Here is a 20,166-nt window from a genome sequence, read left to right on the forward strand (position 1 = left end):
TGTTTAGGGATACCGTGCTGAAAGACCATCGCTCCTAGAGGCTTTATGGAAGTGTTTAGGGATACCGTGCTGAAAGACCATCGCTCCTAGAGGCTTTATGGAAGTGTTTAGGGATACCGTGCTGAAAGACCATCGCTCCTAGAGGCTTTATGGAAGTGTTTAGGGATACCGTGCTGAAAGACCATCGCTCCTAGAGGCTTTATGGAAGTGTTTAGGGATACCGTGCTGAAAGACCATCGCTCCTAGAGGCTTTATGGAAGTGTTTATGGATACCGTGCTGAAAGACCATCGCTCCTAGAGGCTTTATGGAAGTGTTTAGGGATACCCTGCTGAAAGACCATCGCTCCTAGAGGCTTTATGGAAGTGTTTAGGGATACCGTGCTGAAAGACCATCGCTCCTAGAGGCTTTATGGAAGTGTTTAGGGATACCGTGCTGAAAGACCATCGCTCCTAGAGGCTTTATGGAAGTGTTTAGGGATACCCTGCTGAAAGACCATCGCTCCTAGAGGCTTTATGGAAGTGTTTAGGGATACCCTGCTGAAAGACCATCGCTCCTAGAGGCTTTATGGAAGTGTTTAGGGATACCGTGCTGAAAGACCATCGCTCCTAGAGGCTTTATGGAAGTGTTTAGGGATACCGTGCTGAAAGACCATCGCTCCTAGAGGCTCTAATTGTTTAGGGATACCGTGCTGAAAGACCATCGCTCCTAGAGGCTTTATGGAAGTGTTTAGGGATACCGTGCTGAAAGACCATCGCTCCTAGAGGCTTTATGGAAGTGTTTAGGGATACCCTGCTGAAAGACCATCGCTCCTAGAGGCTTTATGGAAGTGTTTAGGGATACCGTGCTGAAAGACCATCGCTCCTAGAGGCTTTATGGAAGTGTTTAGGGATACCGTGCTGAAAGACCATCGCTCCTAGAGGCTTTATGGAAGTGTTTAGGGATACCCTGCTGAAAGACCATCGCTCCTAGAGGCTCTAAGTGTTTAGGGATACCGTGCTGAAAGACCATCGCTCCTAGAGGTACAGTGAACCGTGGTGAAAGACCATCGCTCCTAGAGGTACAGTGAACCGTGCTGAAAGACCATCGCTCCTAGAGGCTTTATGGAAGTGTTTATGGATACCCTGCTGAAAGACCATCGCTCCTAGAGGCTTTATGGAAGTGTTTAGGGATACCCTGCTGAAAGACCATCGCTCCTAGAGGCTTTATGGAAGTGTTTATGGATACCGTGCTGAAAGACCATCGCTCCTAGAGGCTCTATGGAAGTGTTTATGGATACCGTGCTGAAAGACCATCGCTCCTAGAGGCTTTATGGAAGTGTTTATGGATACCCTGCTGAAAGACCATCGCTCCTAGAGGCTTTATGGAAGTGTTTAGGGATACCCTGCTGAAAGACCATCGCTCCTAGAGGCTTTATGGAAGTGTTTAGGGATACCCTGCTGAAAGACCATCGCTCCTAGAGGCTCTAAGTGTTTAGGGATACCGTGCTGAAAGACCATCGCTCCTAGAGGCTCTAAGTGTTTAGGGATACCCTGCTGAAAGACCATCGCTCCTAGAGGCTCTAAGTGTTTAGGGATACCCTGCTGAAAGACCATCGCTCCTAGAGGCTCTAAGTGTTTAGGGATACCCTGCTGAAAGACCATCGCTCCTAGAGGCTCTAAGTGTTTAGGGATACCGTGCTGAAAGACCATCGCTCCTAGAGGCTTTATGGAAGTGTTTAGGGATACCCTGCTGAAAGACCATCGCTCCTAGAGGCTTTATGGAAGTGTTTAGGGATACCGTGCTGAAAGACCATCGCTCCTAGAGGCTTTATGGAAGTGTTTAGGGATACCGTGCTGAAAGACCATCGCTCCTAGAGGCTTTATGGAAGTGTTTATGGATACCGTGCTGAAAGACCATCGCTCCTAGAGGCTTTATGGAAGTGTTTAGGGATACCGTGCTGAAAGACCATCGCTCCTAGAGGCTTTATGGAAGTGATTAGGGATACCGTGCTGAAAGACCATCGCTCCTAGAGGCTTTATGGAAGTGTTTAGGGATACCCTGCTGAAAGACCATCGCTCCTAGAGGCTTTATGGAAGTGTTTAGGGATACCGTGCTGAAAGACCATCGCTCCTAGAGGCTTTATGGAAGTGTTTAGGGATACCGTGCTGAAAGACCATCGCTCCTAGAGGCTTTATGGAAGTGTTTAGGGATACCGTGCTGAAAGACCATCGCTCCTAGAGGCTTTATGGAAGTGTTTAGGGATACCGTGCTGAAAGACCATCGCTCCTAGAGGCTTTATGGAAGTGTTTAGGGATACCGTGCTGAAAGACCATCGCTCCTAGAGGCTTTATGGAAGTGTTTAGGGATACCGTGCTGAAAGACCATCGCTCCTAGAGGCTTTATGGAAGTGTTTAGGGATACCGTGCTGAAAGACCATCGCTCCTAGAGGCTCTAAGTGTTTAGGGATACCGTGCTGAAAGACCATCGCTCCTAGAGGCTTTATGGAAGTGTTTAGGGATACCGTGCTGAAAGACCATCGCTCCTAGAGGCTTTATGGAAGTGTTTAGGGATACCGTGCTGAAAGACCATCGCTCCTAGAGGCTCTAAGTGTTTATGGATACCGTGCTGAAAGACCATCGCTCCTAGAGGCTTTATGGAAGTGTTTAGGGATACCGTGCTGAAAGACCATCGCTCCTAGAGGCTTTATGGAAGTGTTTAGGGATACCGTGCTGAAAGACCATCGCTCCTAGAGGCTTTATGGAAGTGTTTAGGGATACCGTGCTGAAAGACCATCGCTCCTAGAGGCTTTATGGAAGTGTTTAGGGATACCGTGCTGAAAGACCATCGCTCCTAGAGGCTTTATGGAAGTGTTTAGGGATACCGTGCTGAAAGACCATCGCTCCTAGAGGCTTTATGGAAGTGATTAGGGATACCCTGCTGAAAGACCATCGCTCCTAGAGGCTTTATGGAAGTGTTTAGGGATACCATGCTGAAAGACCATCGCTCCTAGAGGCTTTATGGAAGTGTTTAGGGATACCGTGCTGAAAGACCATCGCTCCTAGAGGCTCTAAGTGTTTATGGATAACGTGCTGAAAGACCATCGCTCCTAGAGGCTTTATGGAAGTGTTTAGGGATACCGTGCTGAAAGACCATCGCTCCTAGAGGCTCTAAGTGTTTATGGATAACGTGCTGAAAGACCATCGCTCCTAGAGGCTTTATGGAAGTGTTTAGGGATACCGTGCTGAAAGACCATCGCTCCTAGAGGCTTTATGGAAGTGTTTATGGATACCCTGCTGAAAGACCATCGCTCCTAGAGGCTTTATGGAAGTGTTTAGGGATACCGTGCTGAAAGACCATCGCTCCTAGAGGCTTTATGGAAGTGTTTAGGGATACCGTGCTGAAAGACCATCGCTCCTAGAGGCTTTATGGAAGTGTTTATGGATACCGTGCTGAAAGACCATCGCTCCTAGAGGCTTTATGGAAGTGTTTAGGGATACCGTGCTGAAAGACCATCGCTCCTAGAGGCTTTATGGAAGTGTTTAGGGATACCGTGCTGAAAGACCATCGCTCCTAGAGGCTTTATGGAAGTGTTTAGGGATACCGTGCTGAAAGACCATCGCTCCTAGAGGCTTTATGGAAGTGTTTAGGGATACCGTGCTGAAAGACCATCGCTCCTAGAGGCTTTATGGAAGTGTTTAGGGATACCGTGCTGAAAGACCATCGCTCCTAGAGGCTTTATGGAAGTGATTATGGATACCATGCTGAAAGACCATCGCTCCTAGAGGCTTTATGGAAGTGTTTAGGGATACCGTGCTGAAAGACCATCGCTCCTAGAGGCTTTATGGAAGTGTTTAGGGATACCATGCTGAAAGACCATCGCTCCTAGAGGCTCTAAGTGTTTATGGATACCCTGCTGAAAGACCATCGCTCCTAGAGGCTCTAAGTGTTTATGGATACCCTGCTGAAAGACCATCGCTCCTAGAGGCTTTATGGAAGTGTTTAGGGATACCGTGCTGAAAGACCATCGCTCCTAGAGGCTCTAAGTGTTTATGGATACCCTGCTGAAAGACCATCGCTCCTAGAGGCTTTATGGAAGTGTTTAGGGATACCGTGCTGAAAGACCATCGCTCCTAGAGGCTTTATGGAAGTGTTTAGGGATACCCTGCTGAAAGACCATCGCTCCTAGAGGCTTTATGGAAGTGTTTAGGGATACCGTGCTGAAAGACCATCGCTCCTAGAGGCTCTAAGTGTTTAGGGATACCCTGCTGAAAGACCATCGCTCCTAGAGGCTTTATGGAAGTGTTTAGGGATACCGTGCTGAAAGACCATCGCTCCTAGAGGCTCTAAGTGTTTAGGGATACCATGCTGAAAGACCATCGCTCCTAGAGGCTTTATGGAAGTGTTTAGGGATACCCTGCTGAAAGACCATCGCTCCTAGAGGCTCTAAGTGTTTAGGGATACCGTGCTGAAAGACCATCGCTCCTAGAGGCTTTATGGAAGTGTTTAGGGATACCGTGCTGAAAGACCATCGCTCCTAGAGGCTTTATGGAAGTGTTTAGGGATACCCTGCTGAAAGACCATCGCTCCTAGAGGCTTTATGGAAGTGTTTAGGGATACCGTGCTGAAAGACCATCGCTCCTAGAGGCTTTATGGAAGTGTTTAGGGATACCCTGCTGAAAGACCATCGCTCCTAGAGGCTTTATGGAAGTGTTTAGGGATACCGTGCTGAAAGACCATCGCTCCTAGAGGCTTTATGGAAGTGTTTATGGATACCCTGCTGAAAGACCATCGCTCCTAGAGGCTTTATGGAAGTGTTTAGGGATACCCTGCTGAAAGACCATCGCTCCTAGAGGCTTTATGGAAGTGTTTAGGGATACCGTGCTGAAAGACCATCGCTTCTAGAGGCTCTAAGTGATTAGGGATACCGTGCTGAAAGACCATCGCTCCTAGAGGCTTTATGGAAGTGTTTAGGGATACCCTGCTGAAAGACCATCGCTCCTAGAGGCTTTATGGAAGTGTTTAGGGATACCGTGCTGAAAGACCATCGCTCCTAGAGGCTTTATGGAAGTGTTTAGGGATACCGTGCTGAAAGACCATCGCTCCTAGAGGCTTTATGGAAGTGTTTAGGGATACCGTGCTGAAAGACCATCGCTCCTAGAGGCTTTATGGAAGTTTTTAGGGATACCGTGCTGAAAGACCATCGCTCCTAGAGGCTTTATGGAAGTGTTTAGGGATACCGTGCTGAAAGACCATCGCTCCTAGAGGCTCTAAGTGTTTAGGGATACCCTGCTGAAAGACCATCGCTCCTAGAGGCTTTATGGAAGTGATTAGGGATACCGTGCTGAAAGACCATCGCTCCTAGAGGCTTTATGGAAGTGTTTAGGGATACCGTGCTGAAAGACCATCGCTCCTAGAGGCTTTATGGAAGTGTTTAGGGATACCCTGCTGAAAGACCATCGCTCCTAGAGGCTCTAAGTGTTTAGGGTTACCGTGCTGAAAGACCATCGCTCCTAGAGGCTCTAAGTGTTTAGGGATACCGTGCTGAAAGACCATCGCTCCTAGAGGCTCTAAGTGTTTATGGATACCGTGCTGAAAGACCATCGCTCCTAGAGGCTTTATGGAAGTGTTTAGGGATACCGTGCTGAAAGACCATCGCTCCTAGAGGCTTTATGGAAGTGTTTAGGGATACCGTGCTGAAAGACCATCGCTCCTAGAGGCTTTATGGAAGTGTTTAGGGATACCGTGCTGAAAGACCATCGCTCCTAGAGGCTTTATGGAAGTGATTAGGGATACCCTGCTGAAAGACCATCGCTCCTAGAGGCTTTATGGAAGTGGGATACCGTGCTGAAAGACCATCGCTCCTAGAGGCTTTATGGAAGTGATTAGGGATACCGTGGTGAAAGACCATCGCTCCTAGAGGCTCTAAGTGTTTAGGGATACCGTGCTGAAAGACCATCGCTCCTAGAGGCTTTATGGAAGTGTTTAGGGATACCGTGCTGAAAGACCATCGCTCCTAGAGGCTCTAAGTGTTTAGGGATACCGTGCTGAAAGACCATCGCTCCTAGAGGCTTTATGGAAGTGTTTAGGGATACCCTGCTGAAAGACCATCGCTCCTAGAGGCTTTATGGAAGTGTTTAGGGATACCGTGCTGAAAGACCATCGCTCCTAGAGGCTTTATGGAAGTGTTTAGGGATACCGTGCTGAAAGACCATCGCTCCTAGAGGCTTTATGGAAGTGTTTAGGGATACCGTGCTGAAAGACCATCGCTCCTAGAGGCTTTATGGAAGTGTTTAGGGATACCATGCTGAAAGACCATCGCTCCTAGAGGCTCTAAGTGTTTAGGGATACCGTGCTGAAAGACCATCGCTCCTAGAGGCTTTATGGAAGTGTTTAGGGATACCCTGCTGAAAGACCATCGCTCCTAGAGGCTCTAAGTGTTTAGGGATACCGTGCTGAAAGACCATCGCTCCTAGAGGCTTTATGGAAGTGTTTAGGGATACCGTGCTGAAAGACCATCGCTCCTAGAGGCTTTATGGAAGTGTTTAGGGATACCGTGCTGAAAGACCATCGCTCCTAGAGGCTTTATGGAAGTGTTTAGGGATACCGTGCTGAAAGACCATCGCTCCTAGAGGCTTTATGGAAGTGTTTAGGGATACCCTGCTGAAAGACCATCGCTCCTAGAGGCTTTATGGAAGTGTTTAGGGATACCGTGCTGAAAGACCATCGCTCCTAGAGGCTTTATGGAAGTGATTAGGGATACCGTGCTGAAAGACCATCGCTCCTAGAGGCTTTATGGAAGTGTTTAGGGATACCCTGCTGAAAGACCATCGCTCCTAGAGGCTTTATGGAAGTGTTTAGGGATATCGTGCTGAAAGACCATCGCTCCTAGAGGCTTTATGGAAGTGTTTAGGGATACCGTGCTGAAAGACCATCGCTCCTAGAGGCTCTAAGTGTTTAGGGATACCCTGCTGAAAGACCATCGCTCCTAGAGGCTTTATGGAAGTGTTTAGGGATACCGTGCTGAAAGACCATCGCTCCTAGAGGCTCTAAGTGTTTAGGGATACCGTGCTGAAAGACCATCGCTCCTAGAGGCTTTATGGAAGTGTTTAGGGATACCGTGCTGAAAGACCATCGCTCCTAGAGGCTTTATGGAAGTGTTTAGGGATACCGTGCTGAAAGACCATCGCTCCTAGAGGCTTTATGGAAGTGTTTAGGGATACCGTGCTGAAAGACCATCGCTCCTAGAGGCTTTATGGAAGTGTTTAGGGATACCGTGCTGAAAGACCATCGCTCCTAGAGGCTTTATGGAAGTGTTTAGGGATACCGTGCTGAAAGACCATCGCTCCTAGAGGCTTTATGGAAGTGATTAGGGATACCGTGCTGAAAGACCATCGCTCCTAGAGGCTCTAAGTGTTTAGGGATACCGTGCTGAAAGACCATCGCTCCTAGAGGCTTTATGGAAGTGATTAGGGATACCGTGCTGAAAGACCATCGCTCCTAGAGGCTCTAAGTGTTTAGGGATACCCTGCTGAAAGACCATCGCTCCTAGAGGCTTTATGGAAGTGTTTAGGGATACCATGCTGAAAGACCATCGCTCCTAGAGGCTTTATGGAAGTGTTTAGGGATACCCTGCTGAAAGACCATCGCTCCTAGAGGCTCTAAGTGTTTAGGGATACCGTGCTGAAAGACCATCGCTCCTAGAGGCTTTATGGAAGTGTTTAGGGATACCCTGCTGAAAGACCATCGCTCCTAGAGGCTTTATGGAAGTGTTTAGGGATACCGTGCTGAAAGACCATCGCTCCTAGAGGCTTTATGGAAGTGTTTAGGGATACCGTGCTGAAAGACCATCGCTCCTAGAGGCTTTATGGAAGTGTTTAGGGATACCGTGCTGAAAGACCATCGCTCCTAGAGGCTTTATGGAAGTGTTTAGGGATACCGTGCTGAAAGACCATCGCTCCTAGAGGCTTTATGGAAGTGTTTAGGGATACCCTGCTGAAAGACCATCGCTCCTAGAGGCTCTAAGTGTTTAGGGATACCGTGCTGAAAGACCATCGCTCCTAGAGGCTTTATGGAAGTGTTTATGGATACCGTGCTGAAAGACCATCGCTCCTAGAGGCTCTAAGTGTTTAGGGATACCGTGCTGAAAGACCATCGCTCCTAGAGGCTTTATGGAAGTGTTTATGGATACCGTACTGAAAGACCATCGCTCCTAGAGGCTTTATGGAAGTGTTTATGGATACCGTGCTGAAAGACCATCGCTCCTAGAGGCTTTATGGAAGTGTTTAGGGATACCGTACTGAAAGACCATCGCTCCTAGAGGCTTTATGGAAGTGTTTAGGGATACCCTGCTGAAAGACCATCGCTCCTAGAGGCTTTATGGAAGTGTTTAGGGATACCGTGCTGAAAGACCATCGCTCCTAGAGGCTTTATGGAAGTGTTTAGGGATACCCTGCTGAAAGACCATCGCTCCTAGAGGCTTTATGGAAGTGTTTAGGGATACCGTGCTGAAAGACCATCGCTCCTAGAGGCTTTATGGAAGTGTTTAGGGATACCCTGCTGAAAGACCATCGCTCCTAGAGGCTTTATGGAAGTGTTTAGGGATACCGTGCTGAAAGACCATCGCTCCTAGAGGCTTTATGGAAGTGTTTAGGGATACCCTGCTGAAAGACCATCGCTCCTAGAGGCTTTATGGAAGTGTTTAGGGCTACCGTGCTGAAAGACCATCGCTCCTAGAGGCTCTAAGTGTTTAGGGATACCCTGCTGAAAGACCATCGCTCCTAGAGGCTTTATGGAAGTGTTTAGGGATACCGTGCTGAAAGACCATCGCTCCTAGAGGCTCTAAGTGTTTAGGGATACCCTGCTGAAAGACCATCGCTCCTAGAGGCTTTATGGAAGTGTTTATGGATACCGTGCTGAAAGACCATCGCTCCTAGAGGCTCTAAGTGTTTAGGGATACCGTGCTGAAAGACCATCGCTCCTAGAGGCTTTATGGAAGTGTTTAGGGATACCGTGCTGAAAGACCATCGCTCCTAGAGGCTTTATGGAAGTGTTTAGGGATACCGTGCTGAAAGACCATCGCTCCTAGAGGCTTTATGGAAGTGTTTAGGGATACCGTGCTGAAAGACCATCGCTCCTAGAGGCTTTATGGAAGTGTTTAGGGATACCGTGCTGAAAGACCATCGCTCCTAGAGGCTTTATGGAAGTGATTATGGATACCCTGCTGAAAGACCATCGCTCCTAGAGGCTTTATGGAAGTGATTATGGATACCCTGCTGAAAGACCATCGCTCCTAGAGGCTTTATGGAAGTGTTTATGGATACCCTGCTGAAAGACCATCGCTCCTAGAGGCTTTATGGAAGTGATTATGGATACCCTGCTGAAAGACCATCGCTCCTAGAGGCTCTAAGTGTTTATGGATACCGTGCTGAAAGACCATCGCTCCTAGAGGCTTTATGGAAGTGTTTATGGATACCCTGCTGAAAGACCATCGCTCCTAGAGGCTTTATGGAAGTGTTTATGGATACCCTGCTGAAAGACCATCGCTCCTAGAGGCTCTAAGTGTTTATGGATACCGTGCTGAAAGACCATCGCTCCTAGAGGCTTTATGGAAGTGTTTAGGGATACCGTGCTGAAAGACCATCGCTCCTAGAGGCTCTAAGTGTTTATGGATACCGTGCTGAAAGACCATCGCTCCTAGAGGCTTTATGGAAGTGTTTATGGATACCCTGCTGAAAGACCATCGCTCCTAGAGGCTTTATGGAAGTGTTTAGGGATACCCTGCTGAAAGACCATCGCTCCTAGAGGCTTTATGGAAGTGTTTAGAGATACCGTGCTGAAAGACCATCGCTCCTAGAGGCTCTAAGTGTTTATGGATACCGTGCTGAAAGACCATCGCTCCTAGAGGCTTTATGGAAGTGTTTAGAGATACCGTGCTGAAAGACCATCGCTCCTAGAGGCTTTATGGAAGTGATTATGGATACCGTGCTGAAAGACCATCGCTCCTAGAGGCTTTATGGAAGTGATTAGGGATACCCTGCTGAAAGACCATCGCTCCTAGAGGCTTTATGGAAGTGATTATGGATACCCTGCTGAAAGACCATCGCTCCTAGAGGCTTTATGGAAGTGTTTATGGATACCGTGCTGAAAGACCATCGCTCCTAGAGGCTTTATGGAAGTGTTTATGGATACCGTGCTGAAAGACCATCGCTCCTAGAGGCTTTATGGAAGTGATTAGGGATACCGTGCTGAAAGACCATCGCTCCTAGAGGCTCTAAGTGTTTAGGGATACCGTGCTGAAAGACCATCGCTCCTAGAGGCTTTATGGAAGTGTTTAGGGATACCATGCTGAAAGACCATCGCTCCTAGAGGCTCTAAGTGTTTAGGGATACCGTGCTGAAAGACCATCGCTCCTAGAGGCTTTATGGAAGTGTTTAGGGATACCGTGCTGAAAGACCATCGCTCCTAGAGGCTTTATGGAAGTGATTAGGGATACCCTGCTGAAAGACCATCGCTCCTAGAGGCTCTATGGAAGTGTTTATGGATACCGTGCTGAAAGACCATCGCTCCTAGAGGCTCTAAGTGTTTAGGGATACCGTGCTGAAAGACCATCGCTCCTAGAGGCTCTAATTGTTTATGGATACCGTGCTGAAAGACCATCGCTCCTAGAGGCTTTATGGAAGTGTTTAGGGATACCCTGCTGAAAGACCATCGCTCCTAGAGGCTTTATGGAAGTGTTTAGGGATACCGTGCTGAAAGACCATCGCTCCTAGAGGCTCTAAGTGTTTATGGATACCGTGCTGAAAGACCATCGCTCCTAGAGGCTCTAAGTGTTTATGGATACCGTGCTGAAAAACCATCGCTCCTAGAGGCTTTATGGAAGTGTTTATGGATACCGTGCTGAAAGACCATCGCTCCTAGAGGCTTTATGGAAGTGTTTAGGGATACCGTGCTGAAAGACCATCGCTCCTAGAGGCTTTATGGAAGTGTTTAGGGATACCGTGCTGAAAGACCATCGCTCCTAGAGGCTCTAAGTGTTTAGGGTTACCCTGCTGAAAGACCATCGCTCCTAGAGGCTCTAAGTGTTTAGGGATACCGTGCTGAAAGACCATCGCTCCTAGAGGCTTTATGGAAGTGATTATGGATACCCTGCTGAAAGACCATCGCTCCTAGAGGCTTTATGGAAGTGATTAGGGATACCGTGCTGAAAGACCATCGCTCCTAGAGGCTTTATGGAAGTGTTTAGGGATACCCTGCTGAAAGACCATCGCTCCTAGAGGCTTTATGGAAGTGTTTAGGGATACCGTGCTGAAAGACCATCGCTCCTAGAGCCTCTAAGTGATTAGGGATACCGTGCTGAAAGACCATCGCTCCTAGAGGCTTTATGGAAGTGATTATGGATACCGTGCTGAAAGACCATCGCTCCTAGAGGCTCTAAGTGTTTAGGGATACCGTGCTGAAAGACCATCGCTCCTAGAGGCTTTATGGAAGTGTTTAGGGATACCGTGCTGAAAGACCATCGCTCCTAGAGGCTTTATGGAAGTGGGATACCGTGGTGAAAGACCATCGCTCCTAGAGGCTTTATGGAAGTGATTATGGATACCGTGCTGAAAGACCATCGCTCCTAGAGGCTCTAAGTGTTTAGGGATACCGTGCTGAAAGACCATCGCTCCTAGAGGCTTTATGGAAGTGTTTAGGGATACCGTGCTGAAAGACCATCGCTCCTAGAGGCTTTATGGAAGTGTTTAGGGATACCATGCTGAAAGACCATCGCTCCTAGAGGCTTTATGGAAGTGTTTAGGGATACCGTGCTGAAAGACCATCGCTCCTAGAGGCTTTATGAAGTGTTTAGGGATACCATGCTGAAAGACCATCGCTCCTAGAGGCTTTATGGAAGTGTTTAGGGATACCCTGCTGAAAGACCATCGCTCCTAGAGGCTTTATGGAAGTGTTTAGGGATACCCTGCTGAAAGACCATCGCTCCTAGAGGCTTTATGGAAGTGTTTAGGGATACCGTGCTGAAAGACCATCGCTCCTAGAGGCTTTATGGAAGTGTTTAGGGATACCGTGCTGAAAGACCATCGCTCCTAGAGGCTTTATGGAAGTGTTTAGGGATACCCTGCTGAAAGACCATCGCTCCTAGAGGCTTTATGGAAGTGTTTAGGGATACCGTGCTGAAAGACCATCGCTCCTAGAGGCTCTAAGTGTTTAGGGATACCGTGCTGAAAGACCATCGCTCCTAGAGGCTTTATGGAAGTGGGATACCGTGCTGAAAGACCATCGCTCCTAGAGGCTTTATGGAAGTGTTTATGGATACCGTGCTGAAAGACCATCGCTCCTGGAGGCTCTAAGTGATTAGGGATACCGTGCTGAAAGACCATCGCTCCTAGAGGCTCTAAGTGTTTATGGATACCGTGCTGAAAGACCATCGCTCCTAGAGGCTTTATGGAAGTGTTTATGGATACCGTGCTGAAAGACCATCGCTCCTAGAGGCTCTAAGTGTTTAGGGATACCGTGCTGAAAGACCATCGCTCCTAGAGGCTTTATGGAAGTGATTAGAGATACCGTGCTGAAAGACCATCGCTCCTAGAGGCTTTATGGAAGTGTTTAGGGATACCGTGCTGAAAGACCATCGCTCCTAGAGGCTTTATGGAAGTGTTTAGAGATACCGTGCTGAAAGACCATCGCTCCTAGAGGCTTTATGGAAGTGTTTAGGGATACCCTGCTGAAAGACCATCGCTCCTAGAGGCTTTATGGAAGTGTTTAGGGATACCCTGCTGAAAGACCATCGCTCCTAGAGGCTTTATGGAAGTGTTTAGGGATACCCTGCTGAAAGACCATCGCTCCTAGAGGCTTTATGGAAGTGTTTAGGGATACCCTGCTGAAAGACCATCGCTCCTAGAGGCTTTATGGAAGTGTTTAGGGATACCCTGCTGAAAGACCATCGCTCCTAGAGGCTTTATGGAAGTGTTTAGGGATACCCTGCTGAAAGACCATCGCTCCTAGAGGCTCTAAGTGTTTATGGATACCGTGCTGAAAGACCATCGCTCCTAGAGGCTTTATGGAAGTGATTAGGGATACCGTGCTGAAAGACCATCGCTCCTAGAGGCTTTATGGAAGTGTTTAGGGATACCATGCTGAAAGACCATCGCTCCTAGAGGCTTTATGGAAGTGTTTAGGGATACCGTGCTGAAAGACCATCGCTCCTAGAGGCTTTATGGAAGTGTTTAGGGATACCGTGCTGAAAGACCATCGCTCCTAGAGGCTTTATGGAAGTGTTTAGGGATACCGTGCTGAAAGACCATCGCTCCTAGAGGCTTTATGGAAGTATTTATGGATACCGTGCTGAAAGACCATCGCTCCTAGAGGCTCTAAGTGTTTAGGGATACCGTGCTGAAAGACCATCGCTCCTAGAGGCTCTAAGTGTTTAGGGATACCGTGCTGAAAGACCATCGCTCCTAGAGGCACAGTGAACCGTGCTGAAAGACCATCGCTCCTAGAGGCTTTATGGAAGTGTTTATGGATACCGTGCTGAAAGACCATCGCTCCTAGAGGCTCTAAGTGTTTATGGATACCGTGCTGAAAGACCATCGCTCCTAGAGGCTTTATGGAAGTGTTTAGGGATACCGTGCTGAAAGACCATCGCTCCTAGAGGCTTTATGGAAGTGTTTAGGGATACCGTGCTGAAAGACCATCGCTCCTAGAGGCTTTATGGAAGTGATTATGGATACCGTGCTGAAAGACCATCGATCCTAGAGGCTCTAAGTGTTTAGGGATACCGTGCTGAAAGACCATCGCTCCTAGAGGCTCTAAGTGTTTAGGGATACCGTGCTGAAAGACCATCGCTCCTAGAGGCTTTATGGAAGTGTTTATGGATACCGTGCTGAAAGACCATCGCTCCTAGAGGCTTTATGGAAGTGTTTATGGATACCCTGCTGAAAGACCATCGCTCCTAGAGGCTTTATGGAAGTGTTTATGGATACCGTGCTGAAAGACCATCGCTCCTAGAGGCTTTATGGAAGTGTTTATGGATACCGTGCTGAAAGACCATCGCTCCTAGAGGCTTTATGGAAGTGATTAGGGATACCGTGCTGAAAGACCATCGCTCCTAGAGGCTCTAAGTGTTTAGGGATACCGTGCTGAAAGACCATCGCTCCTAGAGGCTTTATGGAAGTGTTTATGGATACCGTGCTGAAAGACCATCGCTCCTAGAGGCTTTATGGAAGTGTTTAGGGATACCGTGCTGAAAGACCATCGCTCCTAGAGGCTTTATGGAAGTGTTTATGGATACCGTGCTGAAAGACCATCGCTCCTAGAGGCTTTATGGAAGTGTTTAGGGATACCATGCTGAAAGACCATCGCTCCTAGAGGCTCTAAGTGTTTAGGGATACCGTGCTGAAAGACCATCGCTCCTAGAGGCTCTAAGTGTTTAGGGATACCGTGCTGAAAGACCATCGCTCCTAGAGGCTTTATGGAAGTGATTAGGGATACCCTGCTGAAAGACCATCGCTCCTAGAGGCTCTATGGAAGTGTTTATGGATACCGTGCTGAAAGACCATCGCTCCTAGAGGCTCTAAGTGTTTAGGGATACCGTGCTGAAAGACCATCGCTCCTAGAGGCTCTAAGTGTTTATGGATACCGTGCTGAAAGACCATCGCTCCTAGAGGCTTTATGGAAGTGTTTAGGGATACCCTGCTGAAAGACCATCGCTCCTAGAGGCTTTATGGAAGTGTTTAGGGATACCGTGCTGAAAGACCATCGCTCCTAGAGGCTTTATGGAAGTGATTAGGGATACCGTGCTGAAAGACCATCGCTCCTAGAGGCTCTAAGTGTTTAGGGATACCGTGCTGAAAGACCATCGCTCCTAGAGGCTTTATGGAAGTGATTATGGATACCGTGCTGAAAGACCATCGCTCCTAGAGGCTTTATGGAAGTGTTTAGGGATACCGTGCTGAAAGACCATCGCTCCTAGAGGCTTTATGGAAGTGTTTAGGGATACCGTGCTGAAAGACCATCGCTCCTAGAGGCTTTATGGAAGTGTTTAGGGATACCGTGCTGAAAGACCATCGCTCCTAGAGGCTCTAAGTGTTTATGGATACCGTGCTGAAAGACCATCGCTCCTAGAGGCTCTAAGTGTTTATGGATACCGTGCTGAAAGACCATCGCTCCTAGAGGCTTTATGGAAGTGTTTATGGATACCGTGCTGAAAGACCATCGCTCCTAGAGGCTTTATGGAAGTGTTTAGGGATACCGTGCTGAAAGACCATCGCTCCTAGAGGCTTTATGGAAGTGTTTAGGGATACCGTGCTGAAAGACCATCGCTCCTAGAGGCTCTAAGTGTTTAGGGTTACCCTGCTGAAAGACCATCGCTCCTAGAGGCTCTAAGTGTTTAGGGATACCGTGCTGAAAGACCATCGCTCCTAGAGGCTTTATGGAAGTGATTATGGATACCCTGCTGAAAGACCATCGCTCCTAGAGGCTTTATGGAAGTGATTAGGGATACCGTGCTGAAAGACCATCGCTCCTAGAGGCTTTATGGAAGTGTTTAGGGATACCGTGCTGAAAGACCATCGCTCCTAGAGGCTCTAAGTGTTTAGGGATACCATGCTGAAAGACCATCGCTCCTAGAGGCTTTATGGAAGTGTTTATGGATACCGTGCTGAAAGACCATCGCTCCTAGAGGCTTTATGGAAGTGTTTAGGGATACCCTGCTGAAAGACCATCGCTCCTAGAGGCTTTATGGAAGTGTTTAGGGATACCGTGCTGAAAGACCATCGCTCCTAGAGGCTCTAAGTGTTTAGGGATACCGTGCTGAAAGACCATCGCTCCTAGAGGCTTTATGGAAGTGTTTATGGATACCGTGCTGAAAGACCATCGCTCCTGGAGGCTCTAAGTGATTAGGGATACCGTGCTGAAAGACCATCGCTCCTAGAGGCTTTATGGAAGTGTTTAGGGATACCCTGCTGAAAGACCATCGCTCCTAGAGGCTTTATGGAAGTGTTTAGGGATACCCTGCTGAAAGACCATCGCTCCTAGAGGCTTTATGGAAGTGTTTAGGGATACCCTGCTGAAAGACCATCGCTCCTAGAGGCTTTATGGAAGTGTTTAGGGATACCGTGCTGAAAGACCATCGCTCCTAGAGGCTTTATGGAAGTGTTTAGGGATACCGTGCTGAAAGACCATCGCTCCTAGAGGCTTTATGGAAGTGTTTAGAGATACCGTGCTGAAAGACCATCGCTCCTAGAGGCTTTATGGAAGTGATTAGGGATACCGTGCTGAAAGACCATCGCTCCTAGAGGCTTTATGGAAGTGTTTAGGGATACCGTGCTGAAAGACCATCGCTCCTAGAGGCTTTATGGAAGTGTTTAGGGATACCGTGCTGAAAGACCATCGCTCCTAGAGGCTTTATGGAAGTGTTTAGGGATACCGTGCTGAAAGACCATCGCTCCTAGAGGCTTTATGGAAGTGTTTAGGGATACCCTGCTGAAAGACCATCGCTCCTAGAGGCTTTATGGAAGTGTTTAGGGATACCGTGCTGAAAGACCATCGCTCCTAGAGGCTTTATGGAAGTGTTTAGGGATACCCTGCTGAAAGACCATCGCTCCTAGAGGCTTTATGGAAGTGTTTAGGGATACCCTGCTGAAAGACCATCGCTCCTAGAGGCTTTATGGAAGTGTTTAGGGATACCCTGCTGAAAGACCATCGCTCCTAGAGGCTTTATGGAAGTGTTTAGGGATACCCTGCTGAAAGACCATCGCTCCTAGAGGCTTTATGGAAGTGTTTAGGGATACCCTGCTGAAAGACCATCGCTCCTAGAGGCTTTATGGAAGTGTTTAGGGATACCCTGCTGAAAGACCATCGCTCCTAGAGGCTTTATGGAAGTGTTTAGGGATACCCTGCTGAAAGACCATCGCTCCTAGAGGCTCTAAGTGTTTATGGATACCGTGCTGAAAGACCATCGCTCCTAGAGGCTTTATGGAAGTGATTAGGGATACCGTGCTGAAAGACCATCGCTCCTAGAGGCTTTATGGAAGTGTTTATGGATACCGTGCTGAAAGACCATCGCTCCTAGAGGCTCTAAGTGTTTAGGGATACCGTGCTGAAAGACCATCGCTCCTAGAGGCTCTAAGTGTTTAGGGATACCGTGCTGAAAGACCATCGCTCCTAGAGGCACAGTGAACCGTGCTGAAAGACCATCGCTCCTAGAGGCTTTATGGAAGTGATTATGGATACCGTGCTGAAAGACCATCGCTCCTAGAGGCTCTAAGTGTTTAGGGATACCGTGCTGAAAGACCATCGCTCCTAGAGGCTTTATGGAAGTGATTATGGATACCCTGCTGAAAGACCATCGCTCCTAGAGGCTTTATGGAAGTAATTAGGGATACCGTGCTGAAAGACCATCGCTCCTAGAGGCTTTATGGAAGTGTTTATGGATACCGTGCTGAAAGACCATCGCTCCTAGAGGCTCTAAGTGATTAGGGATACCGTGCTGAAAGACCATCGCTCCTAGAGGCTTTATGGAAGTGTTTAGGGATACCCTGCTGAAAGACCATCGCTCCTAGAGGCTTTATGGAAGTGTTTAGGGATACCCTGCTGAAAGACCATCGCTCCTAGAGGCTTTATGGAAGTGTTTAGGGATACCCTGCTGAAAGACCATCGCTCCTAGAGGCTTTATGGAAGTGTTTAGGGATACCCTGCTGAAAGACCATCGCTCCTAGAGGCTTTATGGAAGTGTTTAGGGATACCCTGCTGAAAGACCATCGCTCCTAGAGGCTTTATGGAAGTGTTTAGGGATACCCTGCTGAAAGACCATCGCTCCTAGAGGCTTTATGGAAGTGTTTAGGGATACCCTGCTGAAAGACCATCGCTCCTAGAGGCTCTAAGTGTTTATGGATACCGTGCTGAAAGACCATCGCTCCTAGAGGCTTTATGGAAGTGATTAGGGATACCGTGCTGAAAGACCATCGCTCCTAGAGGCTTTATGGAAGTGTTTATGGATACCGTGCTGAAAGACCATCGCTCCTAGAGGCTCTAAGTGTTTAGGGATACCGTGCTGAAAGACCATCGCTCCTAGAGGCTTTATGGAAGTGGGATACCGTGCTGAAAGACCATCGCTCCTAGAGGCTCTAAGTGTTTAGGGATACCGTGCTGAAAGACCATCGCTCCTAGAGGCACAGTGAACCGTGCTGAAAGACCATCGCTCCTAGAGGCTTTATGGAAGTGATTATGGATACCGTGCTGAAAGACCATCGCTCCTAGAGGCTCTAAGTGTTTAGGGATACCGTGCTGAAAGACCATCGCTCCTAGAGGCTTTATGGAAGTGATTATGGATACCCTGCTGAAAGACCATCGCTCCTAGAGGCTTTATGGAAGTGATTAGGGATACCGTGCTGAAAGACCATCGCTCCTAGAGGCTTTATGGAAGTGTTTAGGGATACCGTGCTGAAAGACCATCGCTCCTAGAGGCTTTATGGAAGTGTTTAGGGATACCGTGCTGAAAGACCATCGCTCCTAGAGGCTTTATGGAAGTGATTATGGATACCGTGCTGAAAGACCATCGATCCTAGAGGCTCTAAGTGTTTAGGGATACCGTGCTGAAAGACCATCGCTCCTAGAGGCTTTATGGAAGTGTTTAGGGATACCGTGCTGAAAGACCATCGCTCCTAGAGGCTCTAAGTGTTTAGGGATACCGTGCTGAAAGACCATCGCTCCTAGAGGCTTTATGGAAGTGTTTATGGATACCGTGCTGAAAGACCATCGCTCCTAGAGGCTTTATGGAAGTGTTTATGGATACCCTGCTGAAAGACCATCGCTCCTAGAGGCTTTATGGAAGTGTTTATGGATACCGTGCTGAAAGACCATCGCTCCTAGAGGCTTTATGGAAGTGTTTATGGATACCGTGCTGAAAGACCATCGCTCCTAGAGGCTTTATGGAAGTGTTTAGGGATACCGTGCTGAAAGACCATCGCTCCTAGAGGCTCTAAGTGTTTAGGGATACCATGCTGAAAGACCATCGCTCCTAGAGGCTCTAAGTGTTTAGGGATACCGTGCTGAAAGACCATCGCTCCTAGAGGCTTTATGGAAGTGTTTAGGGATACCGTGCTGAAAGACCATCGCTCCTAGAGGCTCTAAGTGTTTAGGGATACCGTGCTGAAAGACCATCGCTCCTAGAGGCTTTATGGAAGTGTTTATGGATACCGTGCTGAAAGACCATCGCTCCTAGAGGCTCTAAGTGTTTAGGGATACCGTGCTGAAAGACCATCGCTCCTAGAGGCTCTAAGTGTTTAGGGATACCGTGCTGAAAGACCATCGCTCCTAGAGGCACAGTGAACCGTGCTGAAAGACCATCGCTCCTAGAGGCTTTATGGAAGTGATTATGGATACCGTGCTGAAAGACCATCGCTCCTAGAGGCTCTAAGTGTTTAGGGATACCGTGCTGAAAGACCATCGCTCCTAGAGGCTTTATGGAAGTGATTATGGATACCCTGCTGAAAGACCATCGCTCCTAGAGGCTTTATGGAAGTGATTAGGGATACCGTGCTGAAAGACCATCGCTCCTAGAGGCTTTATGGAAGTGTTTATGGATACCGTGCTGAAAGACCATCGCTCCTAGAGGCTCTAAGTGATTAGGGATACCGTGCTGAAAGACCATCGCTCCTAGAGGCTTTATGGAAGTGTTTAGGGATACCCTGCTGAAAGACCATCGCTCCTAGAGGCTTTATGGAAGTGTTTAGGGATACCCTGCTGAAAGACCATCGCTCCTAGAGGCTTTATGGAAGTGTTTAGGGATACCCTGCTGAAAGACCATCGCTCCTAGAGGCTTTATGGAAGTGTTTAGGGATACCCTGCTGAAAGACCATCGCTCCTAGAGGCTTTATGGAAGTGTTTAGGGATACCCTGCTGAAAGACCATCGCTCCTAGAGGCTTTATGGAAGTGTTTAGGGATACCCTGCTGAAAGACCATCGCTCCTAGAGGCTTTATGGAAGTGTTTAGGGATACCCTGCTGAAAGACCATCGCTCCTAGAGGCTCTAAGTGTTTATGGATACCGTGCTGAAAGACCATCGCTCCTAGAGGCTTTATGGAAGTGATTAGGGATACCGTGCTGAAAGACCATCGCTCCTAGAGGCTTTATGGAAGTGTTTATGGATACCGTGCTGAAAGACCATCGCTCCTAGAGGCTCTAAGTGT

At 48.0% G+C, this 20,166-nt stretch overlaps 1 protein-coding gene across 1 annotated transcript in view; it reads right to left on the reverse strand.

Annotated features, from left to right (window-relative positions):
- LOC129838791 (golgin subfamily A member 6-like protein 6) overlaps positions 1-20,166 on the reverse strand; it is a 50,752-nt gene that overhangs the window by 13,679 nt on the left and 16,907 nt on the right. The window lies entirely within an intron of this gene.

The sequence above is a fragment of the Salvelinus fontinalis genome, chromosome 39 (assembly GCF_029448725.1).
Source record: "Salvelinus fontinalis isolate EN_2023a chromosome 39, ASM2944872v1, whole genome shotgun sequence".
NCBI classification, from domain to species: Eukaryota; Metazoa; Chordata; class Actinopteri; order Salmoniformes; family Salmonidae; genus Salvelinus; species Salvelinus fontinalis.